The sequence below is a fragment of the Liolophura sinensis genome, chromosome 7 (genome assembly GCF_032854445.1).
Source record: "Liolophura sinensis isolate JHLJ2023 chromosome 7, CUHK_Ljap_v2, whole genome shotgun sequence".
Lineage (NCBI taxonomy): Eukaryota > Metazoa > Mollusca > Polyplacophora > Chitonida > Chitonidae > Liolophura > Liolophura sinensis.
This window is the reverse complement of record NC_088301.1, coordinates 28,248,837-28,267,651: the sequence shown is the minus strand read 5'-3', so window position 1 is coordinate 28,267,651 and position 18,815 is coordinate 28,248,837.

Below are 18,815 nucleotides of genomic sequence, written 5' to 3'. Positions count from 1 at the left end.
GAACATTCAGCAAAACTAGGCCAAGTTGGCCGCCCTTTTGTGCTCAGTCACGAGTAAAAGCCGCTTTCTTGGGCAGAAGCCCAGAAAAAGAGCATAACTAAGATATCCCTCCACAAGGTAATGTCTGATTTCAGTGTTCACGACATGGCATAAGCCCAGAAGCAGAACCCTGACCTACAACAGCCCCGGGGAACTTCCCCGGGGGTTGTCCCTCCATTCTGACGCCATTTGCCATGGCCGGCAGCTGGCTGCCCTCTGCCCACCCTCCTGAGATCTTAATCCAGAAAATAATTCCCGGTTCTAATGGGCCATTGGTGGGTAGGCAAGACAGGCCGTGATGAAAATATCTATCGTGTTTGATATCTCTTGCAAATCGTACCTAAAATCGTGTGCATTGGTGAATTGGTGCAGAGAAGTTCCTGCCCAATCACCACGAGACCACAACGGCCTCGCCCAATAAAAAAGCAACAGAAGTCTCTTCATCCTCCGCCATTTTAACCAGTCACGTGATGTAGCTAATCAGTGCGGTGACTCACATGTACGTGGGAACTTGTCTAAGCGAGCCAGTATGACAGCCGTTTATTCAGCGCTTAGCTCTCGTTTTTTGAGCTAGTTTTAATAGACGAGTGTAGCATATGGGCGTATAAAGACATTGTTGGTTTTTCCTTACCTCTGAGTAGTTTCGCCATAGGCCCTTGTATTTCAATGACCACCAGATGTCTGGCTCTATGATATATGCTACATGTGTGGTGAGAAGCTATTAGTGACTATTCAAACCATCCCATTGAGCATTATCTCTATTTTTCCTAGTCAATGTAGATTGGATTTTCAGCCAGGAGTGTGTAGCCAAGGGGTATCAAACTAATACTATGTATTCAGTTCCACCGAATATCATTTTAATCTGCACAGTGAATTACGAGTAAGTTTTCTACATATACATTTTTAGCTGTAGGCCTACTTAATTTTTCTTTAGTGTGACCCGACCCGGGTTTGGTTTCACGACCGTCACTTACCATTCCCAGCGTCAGGAGATGTGCCATCCACCATTTTAGAATCGCTTGACTCATCTGCTAACCCAGAGGTGATTTTCATGAATATTTAATGTACGAAATACGATTGTAGACCATATATTTGTTTAAAGATCTTAATTTTATTAATCTTTTTTAAAATAAGTTCAACGGTGATTTTTCTAGCGAATTTGCGGGGGGAAAACCGTTGACTATTATAACACGACGGTGTCTTGTTGAGCTGGGGGAGGCTATACATGTTACGCATCTTCACGAAATGAATACGCTTGGTGTCATACCTATTATACGACAGGATTACATCCGCAACGTTTGGTGTAATAGCGTCACACTAAGCGTCGCATTTTTAACCCTTAGTGTACAATATCATGAAACAAAGATTTGAAACTATGTCCCTTAGTGTCTTAGTAGGTATTATGCGTTTTTATTACACTGAGGAGTGTAGCACTAAATTATGCACGACATATTTTTGAGTTGCTTGCTTGAAAAGATCAAGATGCAGTGGTGTTGTTTAGTGGTGGTATGCATGGCATCGTTAGCCAAGGGATGATGTAGGTTACCTCGTACGGTATATTTCGCTACGATAGTTGTTCCACTGCATAACAATTATACATGGTGAATTGTAACCACGTATAGCCTATTTGACTGTCTTGCACCATTTCTGCGATTATAATTTTGTCACTTTATCCCACAGATGAGCCTTTACAGCACCTATTTCATATTTAAATTATGTATAGACGGCAAATACGATGGCTTATTCTTTATTCCAGCCTGTCACAAGAATTCTTTTATTCCTAGTAACTTTAAAGTTAGCGTTGGTCTAGCGGTAAAAGGCGTTTGTCTTTCAATGGCTAGGACACACGAGGTGAGGGTTCAAACCCGCCATCTTGGATAGGGAATTGATAAGTTGTCCTCGCTCTCACTTCTTATGGTACCTGGGGACCTCTGTGGCTCAGTTGGTTGCCGCGCTGGCGCAGCGTAATGACCCAGGAGCCTCTCACCAATGCGGTCGCTGTGAGTTCAAGTCCAGCTCATGCTAGCTTCCTCTCCGGCTGTACGTGGGAAGGGTTGTCAGCAACCTGCGGATGGTCGTGCCCGGTTTCCTAACACCATAATGCTGGCCTCCGTTGCATAAGTGAAATATTCTTGAGTACGGCGTAAAACACCAATCAAATAAATAAATAAATAAATCTTATGGGACCTTGGTGACAATCAGCTGTCGACGACGATCGTGTGGCCGTTTGCGCGCTGTCTAACATTTGTTGAAAGGCCACTTGTCTGCCGCATATGTCCACCTCTGAAGTAGGGAAACGTTCGTCAGTAATTAGCCAGGAATTGAGGGCTTACCCGGACACTCCGGTTTCCTCCACCCAGAAGAGTGACCGCCATAGTATGTATACGTGAAAATTCTTGAATGTAACATAAATAAAACAACAATGAAATATATCAGTAAATAAATAAATAAATAAAATTTCATGAAAATTATTGAAGGCACTGGAAATTGTTTTCACAGTGATTGCTCTCACGGATCCTGGGGAATCATTTGAAATTCTTGACATAGACGAAGAACACTCTAGTAAAAAAGAGGTAAGGCGGTTTTTGATAATTGAACCACATGCCTATGGATATAGTATAATCTTTGTTTATATAATAGTGTGACAGTGTGTTGTGTATGTAACTTTAAAATAAGTATGCACATAATAATTACAAGTATGTACTTTAAGTTTTATAACGATCTGAACATTCCAACGACAAAATTTATTTTTAATTTCGGTCAGTTAATACAATAATAAAACAGAAAGGATTTGGACTTTTGTACGGTAAAAAGAAAACATCTACTATGTAGATTAAATAGTGTCAAATGTTTTGTTTTTTTTATCAAAAACCAGGTACCGAACTGTTGTATGCCTTTATGTTAGAGTCCTAACCTTTATTTTTCAAGTAACGAACCATATAGGTCTATGCGCAACATGTTTGGAGTTGGTCCTCGTTGGTTTTTTTTTATATTTTTAGTCCATGATTTAGCTTCTGTAGTGGCGCGCTCAGGGCTAGCGGTAGCTTGACGTAGTACCCTAACAACGCACTCAGATGGGAAGTGTAAACTGCATAAGCCGGAAGGCGAAAAAGCGAAGAAACTCTTTCGATTTTCGACTTCCGAAAAGTGTGAAAACCCGAAAATGCGAGGCAAAACCCCGAAAACGGGAGGCAAAAAAACGAAAATGCGAAGTTGCGTCTTTTATTTATAAAGAAAGAAAACATCAGTGACCGCATCTGGTTTCCATACAAAAAAGCGATCATTTTTGGTTTTGTGATGTTACTTAATCGAGATACTACAGTTCAAAGTAAGCTTAAAAGCGCACACTCACAAAAACCGAAGTCAAGTTATCAGCTTTTTGCGCTGACCGGTCACCAGAAACCTGCATTGCCTTTCAGATATATGAGCATGATTGACGCGACATCAAGTTTGTCTGTAAAATCAGTCATATTCGCTGCCAAAATTGGCTTTAGCCAGTGACACATAACAGCCCAAGCTCTACATAATGCTAAACTCCATAAGCTTAGTTTCGACACCAAGAACTGATTGCCTCTGGTGAGGTCATAATTATTCAAAAGCAAGTTGCATGAATGACAGTTACAGAGAGCTGAATATAGGCAACTCGCTAAAGGAAATAGCCTTTAACATGGTGAAAGTGGAAGCGTCATGACAAGGATTAATTAGCGAGATAGCAGTTGCTAATGCACTTGATGGCGACTACGTTAAAGCATGGTTACTCTCGACCGTCACACAAATTTAAAAACCATTTGTGTATGTTAAGTGAAACCCATCATCACTCAGCTGTCTCAGACTTAAGTTCGATTTCGTCTGAAGTTGTGGTACGATTTCTAAACGTTAAGCTTGAGCGCTAATTTTCAGTCTGAGGCAGATTCTTCATACAAGATTCAAAGATGACCCATGGCCCACTTATGACATGTTCTGTGCTGCTGTGACCCGTACTGCTGCACCACTCGACACAGCTGTCCAGCTTATTGTGTTCCCCAATCATGCCTTGTTAGGCTGTTTTTCTTTGTAGATACATTATACTTTTCTGGCCAAATGCTGTGCACGAAGTGAGCATGTGAGCAAAATAAAAACTGTCGTTTATCTCTTTGTAATTAAGTCAAGACTGTATCCCGAGAAAGTTCGATTGTTATACAACCATCTTTCTTAGAAAGTTGTCTAAATATCACTTCCGTGTTAATTAAGATCAACCACAGGCTGAAAGCACTTCACAAAGTTCTCACCTAAAGACGGCCAGGGAATTATTTAGATGCTGCATTATCCCAAAGTGTTCATGACATTTGAAAATAAAGTTTCATGCTTTTCGAATGGTAAGGTGATGAGGACGCGAAACCAAAGCAAAGCTTGTTGACTGATTCAGGTTTCCGGACGGTCTTTCAGTCTCAGAAACAAGCACATTTTTTGGCTACTGACGGTAGTAGTATACCATTTTAATTTTCGGAGAAGAATTTGATTAAGTGAAGTTTTTTCCGTATTGAATATAAACTGATTCTTTTAGAGTATTCCATATTGTATAAGTCAAAGTTTCATCGATCACAGTACAATTTTGCATCAGTTTTGAAATACAACACGAAATGAAATAAAAAACGGACACGACACCGAACTTCAGCTGTTACATGTAACCATTTACTTTATGTCACATCGTCGCTGCTGCCCTAGTTTTGTGCTGTAGGAAGCAGTCTTTTGTATTTCAGCTGTATATTACCCGCTTACCGTTATTTCCAGGGTATGAGAATCAGTACCTGTGTGCTAACTCTACCACCATCAATACAGCTATGCCTGAAATATGTTGTGTTTCAGACCTGAGGCGATGAGCTCGCTAAAGGAGCTGAGAAGTGGGCCAGACAGTATGTTGTTGGACATGACAAGTCTCTCCAGATGTCTCGATACATTCCAGGTCAGAGCTATAGAGTGGAAATCCACCTGTGAGATCCACAGGTAGAGTGAACTGGACATTGGAATGGAGGTCAAAGAAATTGAACCTAAGCATAGGCAATTTAAAAATACTTCAAACGCTTGGCCAACGACTGGTTTACCCGTAACAGTATAATAAGCTCGGACGGGGCGACTTACTTGCCTTCGGTAAGGCGTTTCAGTGAAGTAGCACTCGATAAAAGAGCGATGGAAATCCATCCTGCAACAAGGAGGCACATTACATGCACTCTAAGGATTCTTTCGTCGTCATATGACTGAAAAATTGCTAAGGACGACGTTGAACACCATGCACTCACTCACTGACCCAAACGCTTGGTTTTTATTTCTTAATACGGAGTGTATGACGTGACTTAAGATATAAAAGCGCAAAACTCCTTGTGAGTTTTCTTCTTGGGGCGTAAAAATGGCTTTAAACTACGATTTACCTAAGGCCCCAGACGTCAGTTTGGAATTTAAGTGGCCTACTGTGTTTAGGTCCAAGGATATACCTGTCAAAACAGCTTTGTTGGAGTCCTGGAATATTTAGGCGCATAGCTGGCCTCGCTTTCCTAGTAGATTCATCGATGACGTCATTTTCGAATATTTCGGACCATTATGTCCAAAACGGGATTTTCTGATAATGTCGACGTTGGCGGTACTTTAATAACTTTTACTTAAAAATAGGTCGTTGATTATAAACTTTGTGTCCGAGTGGTTATCATGCTATCGCATCGTAATGATATAGGAGCCAAACCACAGATGAGGTCGCGCTAAGTACAACTCAGGCTGGCTTTCTCTCTGGTCGAACATGTATATGGGAGGGTAGACCACCAACTCGTGGGTTTTCCCCTGCACTCTGTCCTGTTTCCTTCCACTGTAATGCTGGCCGGCGACGTGCTGAAATATTCCTGAGTACCACATAAAATACCAATCAAATAAATAAAGAAATATAGACTTTGGAATGTAAGTGTTATTTGGAAACAACTTTAGTATTAAAGGTTTGTGTTTCGGCTGAATGTAAGATATATTTTGGTGATATATTTTGTCTTTGGTGATATATTTTGTCCAGGTTAGAACGGAGCATTCGGATATTCCAGCTGGGAAAGTATGGTTGACGGATGGCATTCCGAAGTTCAGCTTTACCGGTATGGGGAAGATCCTGAGATCTACATTGGGAAAGATGGATGGAAAAAAGTGGGCCACTACACACAGGTATGAATCCAAGTATTTCTCCTACAGCTCCGTGGGATGATGTCGTAACGATATAGTTCACAAACTGTCGGTTGACAATTGCTCCCTACATGCTCCCTAGCTGAAGGAACAAACTACTTTCATCAGAAGATCTTTATCCCTGGATCAGTGTTGTCGCAGGGTCAAATCCCGCTCAAGCATGTTCGATCACTGCTAAGGAGGTTTGTTACATAACGTAGGTAGGTGAAGAGTTTAGGTTCTATTTATAAATCTATAAATACATTTAACGGTGATTATTCACCTATAATGTCGTGCTCACAGAAAGCGATTTCAATTCTAACGTTTTACTTCCACTATTTCGAGTGCTGTCGGGGTCTGGTCTTTAATAATTAGACAAGCAAATCGAAACTAGCATTATTTGACTGGGGATAGAGGGTGCATTTTTTTCAGTTGGCCGTACACCAAAAGGGATACCCCCCCCCCCCCTTCCATTGCATTCTGCTCTTTGATGCACAGAAAGTTCGTTAGAAATCTCGTGCCCTAATTATCACAAAATTATCTGCATTATGTGCGCATTATGTTGAAAACTCGGTCAGTTACACGCCTAAGGCCGGCAGTTTTACCGGGCACTCCACCCATAAAACTAACCACCGTCGAGAAATATTCTTGATAAATATAATATTACACACCTGCAAACAAATGAACGCATTTCTTCCACTACATGTGCACCGTATTATAACTTTACGAAATGGCGTAAGGGAGTAAACGTGTATTAGATGGCAGTACTAATTCAACAAGTACACCGACACCAAGGGCCAGAAAAAAGCTCCGATTTAGCGATTAAAGGAAACAGAGTGTGTTGAATTCCTAGGACTGGAAAATGAAGCGGAAAACTTTTCCCTGCCTAAGTGTGACGTTCAAGATCTTATTCTGACGACAATGAACTAAGGACTTGCACCAGGCATTACAGCAAAATATTAAAATCCTCTCCTCGGTGCCTAGACTTAATTCCTACCGTTTCTTCCTTTGTTGGGACATGTAGTGTAGTTTGTGTATGGTCCATAAACTCAAAATCTCATGCTGTAAACACTAAAGAAACACTATAAAAACATAAACATCCATGGCTGTTGAACTAGGGAACTCTTCCGTTAGAAAGTAAACCATCAAAATCAAAATGTAGCGTAAAGGAGATACCTGTTTCCTGATTTGTACAGAAAACAAAAGGGCATATTGGAAATAGAAAAATCAATCGAGGGACTATGCATATTTTATCAAAAATAGAATAATGTCTATTACAATTATAGCTGTAAGAATAAAGACAAACAGCGGTAAGAATATATAACCCCTAGAACAGTTTGCAATTGAGCATTGCATACCAGATGGTGAACCACCTCATACCTGTGATTACACACTGGCTCCATTGTTTGCCGAGGGTCATTCATACGTACGTTCCCACCGGTTCGCTAGCGGATGGTAGGTGTTCAAGTGACGTACCGAGTGTTCAGATGATGCATATCGGTGTTCAAGTGAGGTATATCAGGTGTTCAAATGACCTACAGGTTGTTTAAGTGATGCATACTAATTTCACAGATTCCATTTAACATTGGCCGTTTAAATCATCGAGATTTGAAACCGGATCTTTATGTCCGTAGCCCAGCTCTCTACGATCTGGACTATTTGGTATTCCTCGTTTGCTTCTGTTACGCCGCTCTATGGAGGCGGGGAAGGCAATCATCATACCGTACTATATTTTCTTCCGTACCGACACTTTTCAACATCAACACCGCGTGGGGCATAACGCCCTTTATCCCAAGTATTTAAAACAACTAAAGATAAACGTGTTTCCATTTTCAGCATAACGATTAAATTTTACGCGCTACTGAATTTATTTTTTCAAGCAAAATTTGTTATCTACAATAGTCAATAAGTATCTAATAAAGCTTCTAAATGAGCTTTTTCAAGTATCTGCACAAAATTATTTACCTAAAGCGGTGCACAGTACATTGCTGGGGATTGTATTTTTGGCCTGTGGTATTTGTTCAGAGAAATTGAGAAATATCATTTTCTTTGAGTTTCTCAATAGATCAAGCTCTGCTGATAAAAGGTGTTTGAAAAGTATATAACACAGAAATTTGCAGCATTCTTTCAAGCTAACGTAGGTTAACTTATTGGGTACCTATAAACTCTGTTCGAAAAGTTACGATATTGGGTTTATTTGAACATAAACCGAAGTAAATGTGTGTGGTAAACCTATGTAGTTTGTCAAGACACCATGTGTAATGGATAACATCTAAGAGCTTTATATAAGACCACATCAATATCGCTAATATAATAATGAAATACATAGTCTTACAAACTATACATATGCATACGTTTTAATTAAGGTGAATTTTAATGGTTAGAAAAATTCGAAAGACGTTAGTCGCTAAAGCGGCGATTTCATGAAAACGAATGATTGTTGACAATCAATGAAACCACTGTGTAATTCAGGTACCGTCTTTGGTTTCGGTGTCCAAGTTAGATGATCACCCAGTCTTGGCCGCCTTTGTTGCTTTGGTCTCGTGAAATATGCGATCTCTACTACCCGTCCGAAGTTCCAACAAACTAATAAAAGTAAGTGACTTCCCTTGCCTGTCAAAATGCAAACTTTCCTCCTTAATTGGTGCAATACTCTCACAAAGAGACGGTACGGATGAGCGATTCACCAGAAGCTGCTGATGAGATTATTGAACAGTAGGTGATTGATTTATTCAAGTCTATTGGTGAAAATGTGTGTACAAATGATGCCTCAATCGTGCACAGTAATGAGAAAAGGTGCAGTGAGATACCCCGCCCGGTACTGGTTAAATTTGTATCCAGACGGAGTAAAGACAAAATAATGAAAAAGAGAAAGCTTCTCAGAACTGCCGAAAACACAAAATATCAAGATGTTTTCCCTGAACGAGGACCTGACACCGCTTAGAAGCAAAATTTGCTATACATGGCTAACAGTTTGATCAAGTGGATCGCGTATCCGTTTACGAAGGGAAAATTTTCTGCAATTTGAAGACAGTACCAGGCTGGACATCTGATTCTAAACTCGTGAATCTGGAAAACCGCAGATGACCTACTTCAACTTGTCGTGAATAACAGTGATTACCAGTCCCTTGGACTTGGTCACTCCACTGTGACCAGTGGTCGCAGCTCTGCCAGTGTTACAGTCCAGGTATAGATGGCAAATACAATGGAAAACACCCCACATGTATTCTTGTGCTGAATATAAAGATAAACATATATATTATATGGACTTCGGACCAAATGAAGTGACCCTGAGTTTATTTTTCTTTACCTCTGCTTATGATATAGTTTCGTTTGTGTTAACACAAACCGATAACAATGATGAGTTATCACTGCCAGGATTTCAGTGTCAATTTAACATCAGAAAATTGCCATCCTGCGTTCCTTCCGGAGGAATGGCTATATTTATCGGAGAATTAACTGCCTTTATCAGTGTTTGTGACATATATTCTGAATTATTGTTTTGGTTAAAAATTCGATTGATGCTCTTTAACAGTTCAAATCATGTTTTCATCGATGTTATTTACAACCCATCCGAAAGTTCGAAATACGCTCTTTTAGACAGTTTAGATATCATCGAAAATGAAATGTTTAATAAAATTAGCTCTATCTGATGGCCACCGTATGTGGGAAGGTCTTCCAGCAACCTGCGGATGGTCGTGGGTTTCCACCGGGCTTTGCCCGGTTTCCTCCCACCATAATGCTGGACGCCGTCGTAAAAGTGAAATATTCTTGAGTACGGCGTAAAACACCAATCAAATAAATAAATAAATAAATAAATAAATCTATATGATGGTGTTTTTTAATTGGCGACTTTAATGCCCATACTATTGCCTATGAAGACTTTTGTCTGGCGGATGACATTTTTGACAAATATGACAACTTTGATTTACATCAGCATATGAGTGAACCTTTGAAATTGTATGATTTAAATGTACTTCGCGTGAGAGCTGGTCGAGACAATCGTAAACAAGACTATTATGGACAAAAATTACCAAATATGTGTGAATTTAACAATATATAAATCTACCTCAAAAAATGTAAAGATGATATCAAAAAAACTAAAAGAAATCAAATACAAAAGAATATTTGAAATATGTTAGCAAACTGAAGAAAACAAAAACAACTCTTCCCATATCTTTGGATACTAACTGCACTTTCCTTGAAAAGTGTAATTCTAGTAATGCTGACGACCATATTGAGGAGTTTTTTTCTCCAAATGCATGCAGTTCTGATCTGTCCTTGAACACTGATGTCTTAAATAAATATTTCACCATGGATGAAATCCACATAGCAGTTAATAAACTCAAAAATAATAAGGCTGTTGGAATCGACCATGTTGTAAATAAATATATTTTTCCATCCTTTAACATTATGCCTTTTATATATGTAGACTTTTTCATATATATATTTTATTTTTCATAGACATTATTTTCCAGTCTGGCCTTTTACTGGAAACCTGGTTATCTGGAATGATAAAACCTATCTACAAAAATAAGGGGGATATAAATGACCCAGTTGATTACAGACCAATAACTTTGCTGAGCTGTTTGGGGAAATCGTTTACATCCATGCTAAATGGCAGGCAGGTTGATAGTGTTCCTTAATGAACGTAGTGGGTTTCCGCAAGGATTATTCCGCATTGGATCATATAGTTTAATCCTTATGGTATGGCTGAACTTATGAAACTAAGAAAAAAGAAACTGTTTTGAGCTTTTGTCGATTTAAGTGAAACGTTTGATACAATAGATAGGCAATATTTTTGGACGAAAAATTATTAGGTATGGGGTGGATGGAAAATTTCTTCGAATCGTATAAATGGTGTATAATGGAATTAAATCATGTGTAAAAAGTTGGACACAAATTGTCAAGAATAATCCCATGTGAAATAGGAGTCAGCCAAGATGAAAGTCTATATTCACTACTTTTTGCTCTATATGTGAATGACCTTGAAAAATGTATGGAAAATTCTCGCTGTAATGGGGTAGATATTGGGTTGGCTGAAAATGATCTTGTCTTCGTGGAATTATTTGCCCTGCTCTGTGCAGATGACACTGTTATCATGCGCATTCTGCTCAAGATCTCCAATCAGCATTTGATGTATACTTACAATATTGTCAGAAATGGGAACCTGAAAAAAAGAAAGCAGGAAAAGACAAAGGTAGTAATATTTGGGTGTAGAAAAAATACTGCTCACCAATTCAGCATTGGGGACGAAAGAACCGATGTCTTAAACCATTTTAAGTACTTAGGAATTTTCATAAACTGCATTGTTACAGCTGAACTAAAATTTCTGAAACTTTCACTGAGACTGAGAAAATCTACTGCTAATTATATAACATATGGTGAATTGGGTAGATATCTAATCGACGTAACTATCAAAACTCGTGTGATCGGCTACTGGGCTAAAATATTAGTTTCAAACCAAACGAAATCAAGCTGTACCCTGTATCGAAGATTACTGCAACACCCAACTAAATACACCTGGCTAAAGCAAGATGAATTATTCTTGGACAATTTTGGACTATTTAATGTTTGGACTTTTCAAATATTCCCCAATAGCAAATGGCTGATATAGTGTGCTAACCGACGGTTACGCGATCAATTTATTTAAAAATGGTCAGAAGATATTAGAAAGTTCCCCAAAGGTCGCTTTTACCAGGAAATCAAGGCCAAACTCGAGCTATGAAAATACATTTGCGTCTTATCTGACCAACCTTCACATTCTTTACTTTGCTTTCCAACGTCAAATCATTTACTACCTGTGGAAGTTGGCAGATGGACAAACGTAGACTTGTGTCAATGAATTTGTGATAAATGCAAAAGCCGCGAAAGGTGACGAAAGGCGTTATACCTTTTGAGTGTAACTTCTTCAGTGAAAAAAGGAACGAAAAATTCTCGCAATATTTTTTACAAACGACCACACGGTTTAAAATAGCTTGTTTGTAAATAAAAACATAGGGATTGTGAGAAGGTAAGCACAATATGTTATTCATATCTTGTCTAGGTTTTAAGTATCATTTTCCTTGCTGACCTTCCTTGTTGAATTGTATTTTGTCTCCATTTGGTCAATTTTTTGTATTCAAACTGTGTAAGTTTATCAATACCCAAATAAGGGACAGAGAATAATAATGAATGAATGAATAATAAAGATTGAATGTAATCGGGTAATAACCGGGCGCAAACTGAGCCAAACTTACCCAATGTCGAAATTTCTTAGATTTTCTCCATTTATATAATTAGAATCTAGTAATTTGTACCATCCCAAATTTCGTAAATGTAATAAAAGTTAACTGAATGCAAGTTATCAAAAATAGATGCACTCTGAAACGTAACATTCATACTTGTTTAAATCACTACGCACGATTTAAAGTGAATTCAATGCACGTTTAATGGACCTCAGCGTATGAATTGACTTATCCCTTCAGATTGTTTAACTCCATCACATAATTTTCTGGCTGTTGTTTTCAGGTGGTCACAGCGACGGTGATGCTCGTTGGTTGTGACTATGCTCAGTGTATTAACGATGGCAAGAAATTCTACATCTGCAACTACATAACTGGGTAAGAAACCTGACCGGTGTTTAGAAGGAACACAGTTTACACATGTCGGTATAGGTTACAAAACTTTGATTGACAATGGTTCAAGTAATTTGTGTTTGTTGACAGCATTCCATGGATTCTTTATATGTGTTGACAATTCTTATATATTCTGGGTGCTTGTTGACAACCACCAAGAGTTCTTGGTATTTGCTGACAACCTTCCATGGATTCTGGGTGTTTGTTGACAACCACCAAGAGTTCTTGGTGTTTGCTGACAACCTGCCATGGATTCTCGGTGTTTATTGACAACCACCAAGTGTTCTTGGTATTTGCTGACAACCTTCCATGGATTCTGGGTGTTTGTTGACAGCCACCAAGAGTTCTTGGTATTTGCTGACAACCTTCCATGGATTCTGGGTGTTTGTTGACAACCACCAAGTGTTCTTGGTATTTGCTGACAACCTTCCATGGATTCTGGGTGTTTGTTGACAACCACCAAGAGTTCTTGGTATTTGCTGACAACCTCTCCATGGATTCTGGGTGTTTGTTGACAACCACCAAGAGTTCTTGGTGTTTGCTGACAACCTTCCATGGATTCTGGGTGTTTGTTGACAATCACCAAGAGTTTTTGGTGTTTGCTGACAACCTTCCATGGATTCTGGGTGTTTGTTGACAATCACCAAGAGTTTTTGGTGTTTCCTGACAACCTTCCATGGATTCTGGGTGTTTGTTGACAATCACCAAGAGTTCTTGGTATTTGCTGACACCTTCCATGGATTCTCGGTGTTTGTTGACAACCACCAAAAGTTCTTGGTGTTTGCTGACAACCTTCCATGGAATATGGGTGTTTGTTGACAATCACCAAGAGTTCTTTATCAATTGTTGACAACCACCGCGAGTTCTTGATATTTGCTGACACCGTCCATCGTTTTTTCGTATTGACTGACTGCCATTCACGGATTCTAAGTTGTCTATCGACAGAAATTAGTTAGGGAAGTATTTATATTTGGGCTATTATATGATAACAAGTGAAACTTCCATCAAGTGTGCCAACTGACCATATCAGTTATTGCACAGCCACTCTTTGGCCTGGTGCAACTCGCTTTGTCATGAAGTTTATACATTTGGTCATACATAACTGCTGAACTAAGCCGTTTAGCAATTTACGCCCGACAAATCAGAAATTGTTCAACCGAGTTAAGCATAAATAACATGTGGTTTTTTTTCTTTCAGTCAGTCTAACATCCCTAAACCATACAAAAGCGGTTCTTCGTGCGCCGATTGCCCAACTAGCTGTAAGAACGAACTTTGTGGTAAGTTTGATGACATTTAAAGTATTTTTCCAGCTTTAGACATCTTCATATCATAAAAAGTGATATCTTTCAGTATTAAATCATTATTTATTTACATCCATGCATTTTATACACACATCTGAACTTTGGCTTTATTGCTTTTCAAAAGACTGTGGAGACAGGTTTTGCTTTAATGGCGGCACCATCAACATAGATACGTGTACGTGTTCCTGAAAATTTCCTTTTACTGGAGACAAGTGTTTGACTGGTAAGTAAACAGTTGCGGTTTGTACCTAGTTCAAAATATTTTCAAACGTTAAGGTCTTGGGGCCCCGGGTTTTAAATTTCAATAATCTAGGCATTGTCACAATATTCATTTAGGAAATTAGTCTTTGTTCTTCATTTTAGTACAGTGAAAGAGTTAAAATTCTAAAACGAGTCACGCTAAGCACTAATCATTTCCATCATTGCATTTTCTTAACTAATTCTGCTCAAGATATACATAGTACTATATGATGTGTATAAGTTGACACTATTCAAGCATTTACATAAACAGTTAGAATAAAACCCTAAAATGAGGTAAATTAACCTGAGGCCTTCCTAAGCCATTATTTTATCAATTAAACTCATAATTGCATGTAAACAAGGTGCACATCATGACCATCGAGATCAGGGCAAAAATTGAAAACTTCCATTGAAATGGTCGTTTGTGGATTTAATACACAAAATAATCACGCGTAGAATTTAGTGCATATCTGTAGACTAATATTTCATATAACTGTCTAAATTTCAGCGTGAGCGATTTGTATTTCTCCTAGGGTATCCATCTAACGCGTCCATTTCTTCTCTAGATCATAGTTTTGTTAGCTTCCGGGCAAGGATTACCAGTGTTTGCTTTCCACACCACGATGCACAGTACTTATTTCTTGTGTAATAATATGGAAGGCCTATTCTATGGCTCTTAGAAATGGTTAACGGGCTAGATAAGGCGGTCCAGATTGCAGTAAAAACGCATCGTTTTCTGTTATAGCTTTACATTACTTGTGTTCTACCTGAACACAAAATACACTGGAAATAATGGTTAGAGTATGCGGGTCATACCAAAGACTTTGAAAATGGCATTTGTTGCTGCCTCACTTGGCGCTCAGCACTGAGAGGTTAGAACAAGGAAACATGACATGTTGGCCCCGTTTCAGTGTAATGTGACTGGGAGGATTGTGGTCGGCGGAATACTTCATTGGCGGCAGCATTTTGGAGTCAAAGACTCGCCCTGCCTAGCATGAAGACACAGTGTACACTGTTAAAATCCTGCCACAGGAAGACACAGTATACACTGTTAAAATCCTGCCACAGGAAGACACAGTATACACTGTTAAAAATCTGCCACAGGAAGACACAGTATACACTGTTAAAATCCTGCCACAGGAAGACACAGTATACACTGTTAAAAATCTGCCACAGGAAGACACAGTATACACTGTTAAAATCCTGCCACAGGAAGACACAGTATACACTGTTAAAATCCTGCCACGGGAAGACATAGTATGCACTGTTAAAATTCTGCTACAGGAAGACAAAGTATACACTTTTAAAATTCTGCCACAGGAAGTCACAGTATACACTGTTAAAATTCTGTGTTAAGGTTTTACATGTTTATGTGCAACCCAGATTTACTTACCTAAGGCAAACAATTACGTCTGTCGTTTCAACTCACAAATCCATGCCCAGGTGTCCGGTGTTCAAACCGTGGAACTCTGAACACTGACACATGCAAATGTGACTGCAAGTATCCATTTGGAGGGGGAACTTGTGAAGACAGTAAGTATACTTCCATAGATTTCATCGTACTTTGTAATTTATGGGTGTGTTTCCTATGAATGATATTAAACAATCCTTAAAGCAAATTGTGCTCAGCTGAATTTCTCTACACTGCCATATTCCTTGCCTGTCCTCGCCAAACCGTTTCCTTTATCTTGAACATGATGGTATTTGTCTGGCAAATAGCCAGATCTTAAGTAAGTGTAAAGAATATCCTCTGAAACGAGATATCGTGTTATTTTTTACGGATTATTGTGACCTGAGCTTTGCAACAGGATGACTTTGCATTCTGTTTTACCGGTTGGTGGCCTGATCCACAATATGGGTACTTCGCCTACTATTTAATTTACCCAGTGATGCCTGTGTTCAAGGAAACCAGACGCTTTTAATTACATTATCCCCATAGTAATTACACAAAGGGCGTAACATGCACTTAATTTTCTGTACACTGAAATTAAATCCCAAAACGGTTGCATTTCATCGTAATCCGCATTTATCTGCATGGGTCTGACTCAAGAGTATTTATTTATTTATTTGAATGGTGTTTTACGCCGTACTCCAGAATATTTCACTTATACGACGGTGGCCAGCATTATGGTGGGTGGAAACCGGGTACAGCCCGGGGGAAACCCACGACCATCCGCAGGTTGCTGGAAGACCTACCCACTTACGGCCGGAGAGGAAGCCAGCATGAGCTGGACTTTAACTCACAGCGACCGCATTGGTGAGAGGCTCCTGGGTCATTACGCTGCGCTAGCGCGGTAACCGACTGAGCCACGGAGGCCCCCGACTCAAGAGTATAGGCACAGCTGTGTGGGAACTACGAAGTTTGTGTTTGTTTGATTTATTTATTTATTTGATTGGTGTTTTACGTCGTACTCAAGAATATTTCACTTATACGACGGCGGCCAGCATTATGGTGGGTGGAAACCGGGCAGAGCACGGGGGAAACCCATGACCATTCGCAAGTTGCTGACAGAACTTTTCACGTACGGCCGGAGTGTTTAATTGGTGTGAGTGGGCGGATGCATCGCTGGCGAAGTCTGTAAGCCACCTTAACAGTTGGGTTAACTCTATCTTCTCTGTGCTCTTTTGTTTTCCCCAAACTTGAAACATACCACCTTCATACTGGTGAAACCCCAGTCAACTAAATGAGCAAACCAAAAAAAACTCGTGAAACAACAGCGGTGGTGTTCAATTTACCTCTGTGGCATGAGAATCTGTCTATTCTGATTTCACCAGTTATACAGGACCGGATTTCACCCGTTATATGGGGCCGGATTTCACCAGTTATATGGGACCGGATTTCACCAGTTATATGGGACCGTTTTCCAGCTAGAACACTGGCGTCGGTAATCTGGTTTTACTTTGTATGCTCTTTTCTCGCTCTTATATAATACTGAACCGGGCTTTGACCTGTTTTATGCCAAGTGTTAGTGACTAAAACTTTACTTAATGTACATTTCCACTCCAGAGGTCTGTCAGCCAAAATTGGACCCTCCTCTTTGTAAATCTCAGTGGCCGCCGAGCTATTGTACAGTGTTTTTCAACATTCCGTTCGATTGTCCTGTAATGTGTGGACTCTGTCCTCGTAGGTTACTGCTTTCATACAAACTTTTGTCGATATGTTATCACATTTATTTGATTTATTTGATTGGTGTTTTGGTAAACAGCAATTCCCAGGTTCAAACTGTTCCAGCTTTAGCGATAATGTAATTTCTAGTTGCCTCTATACATAGGAGTAACGACTCTTCTTAAATCCAAAAGCTTTAGCTTTAGTTTCAAGGGAGAAATGATTACTTCCGCTTTTGATATAACTATTTAGAAACGTAGTAATGAAAGGGCTATTACGTTATAATAATAGGCATAGTATTGTTGGGAGCATGCCTACTGTCCATCGGCATGGTGTACACACCATGGTCCTGTCAATGCATATTATCTGCACATATTTGCTGAAAACTGTTTTTTGGGCGTCGTTCTGATTTGTGTAGGTCCTGTATAAATTGCACCGACAATAACAATAACAAATATGAAAATAGTGACTCAGAAACACGAAAAAAAGAGAAAAGAAATATCCTCGATTTTAACTCGAGACTTCCACGTGTCACGTACTTTAGATATAGTATTGAAGGCCAACATAAAGATAACGCAGCTTTGATCTTCTCCTCATAGACTCTAACAAAAGACAGAAAAAATACTTTGTTGCAAGGTTAATTCTGTTCCCACGTTAGACTGCAGTAATTAGTTTCGTGCAGTCTCGCACGTATCGTCCATGTTAAGTACTTTCATGGCTATATCCTGGCGCAATTATAGTGCAGTTTCCATTCTATTATTTGTCGCAACGTGTCAAAATGTATATTGATAATAGTAATGAAAGATATGAAGAAAGTGAGAAAAACGGGACAAAATAGAAAAGGGATATGCTGGATTTGAACCATTGACTTCCGGGAATCACAAAAAATATTTCTAGTACTGAATACCTATATATAGATAATGCGGCTTTGATCTTCTGCTCGTACCCAAAAACAAAACACAGAAACAATACATTTTTGCAAAGTTAAGCCCGTTCTTGTGATAAACTGCAGTAATTAGTTCCATGCAGTTTTCACGAAGCCCCTGTGTTAAGTACTTGAGACTTTTGAACAGTTCTGAAAGCTTTCGTTGCTTTTGTAAAAATTGCATATTCGGAATCAGCATCCAAAAACGCACCAAAAAAAGCCTATTTCCCGCAGTAAAAGTTCTTCTACAGTTTTTTTTAATCGGTCATTAAAATTAGATACTTTCGCGCTATTTTGAAACCTCAGCCAAAGACTTATGGTCATAAGAAACAAACATCGAAAAACGGCAAATTTTAGCAGAGGTCATGGAGAAAACAACTGCACTATTTTCATGTCGGTAGATTCATTCATCTAGGAGG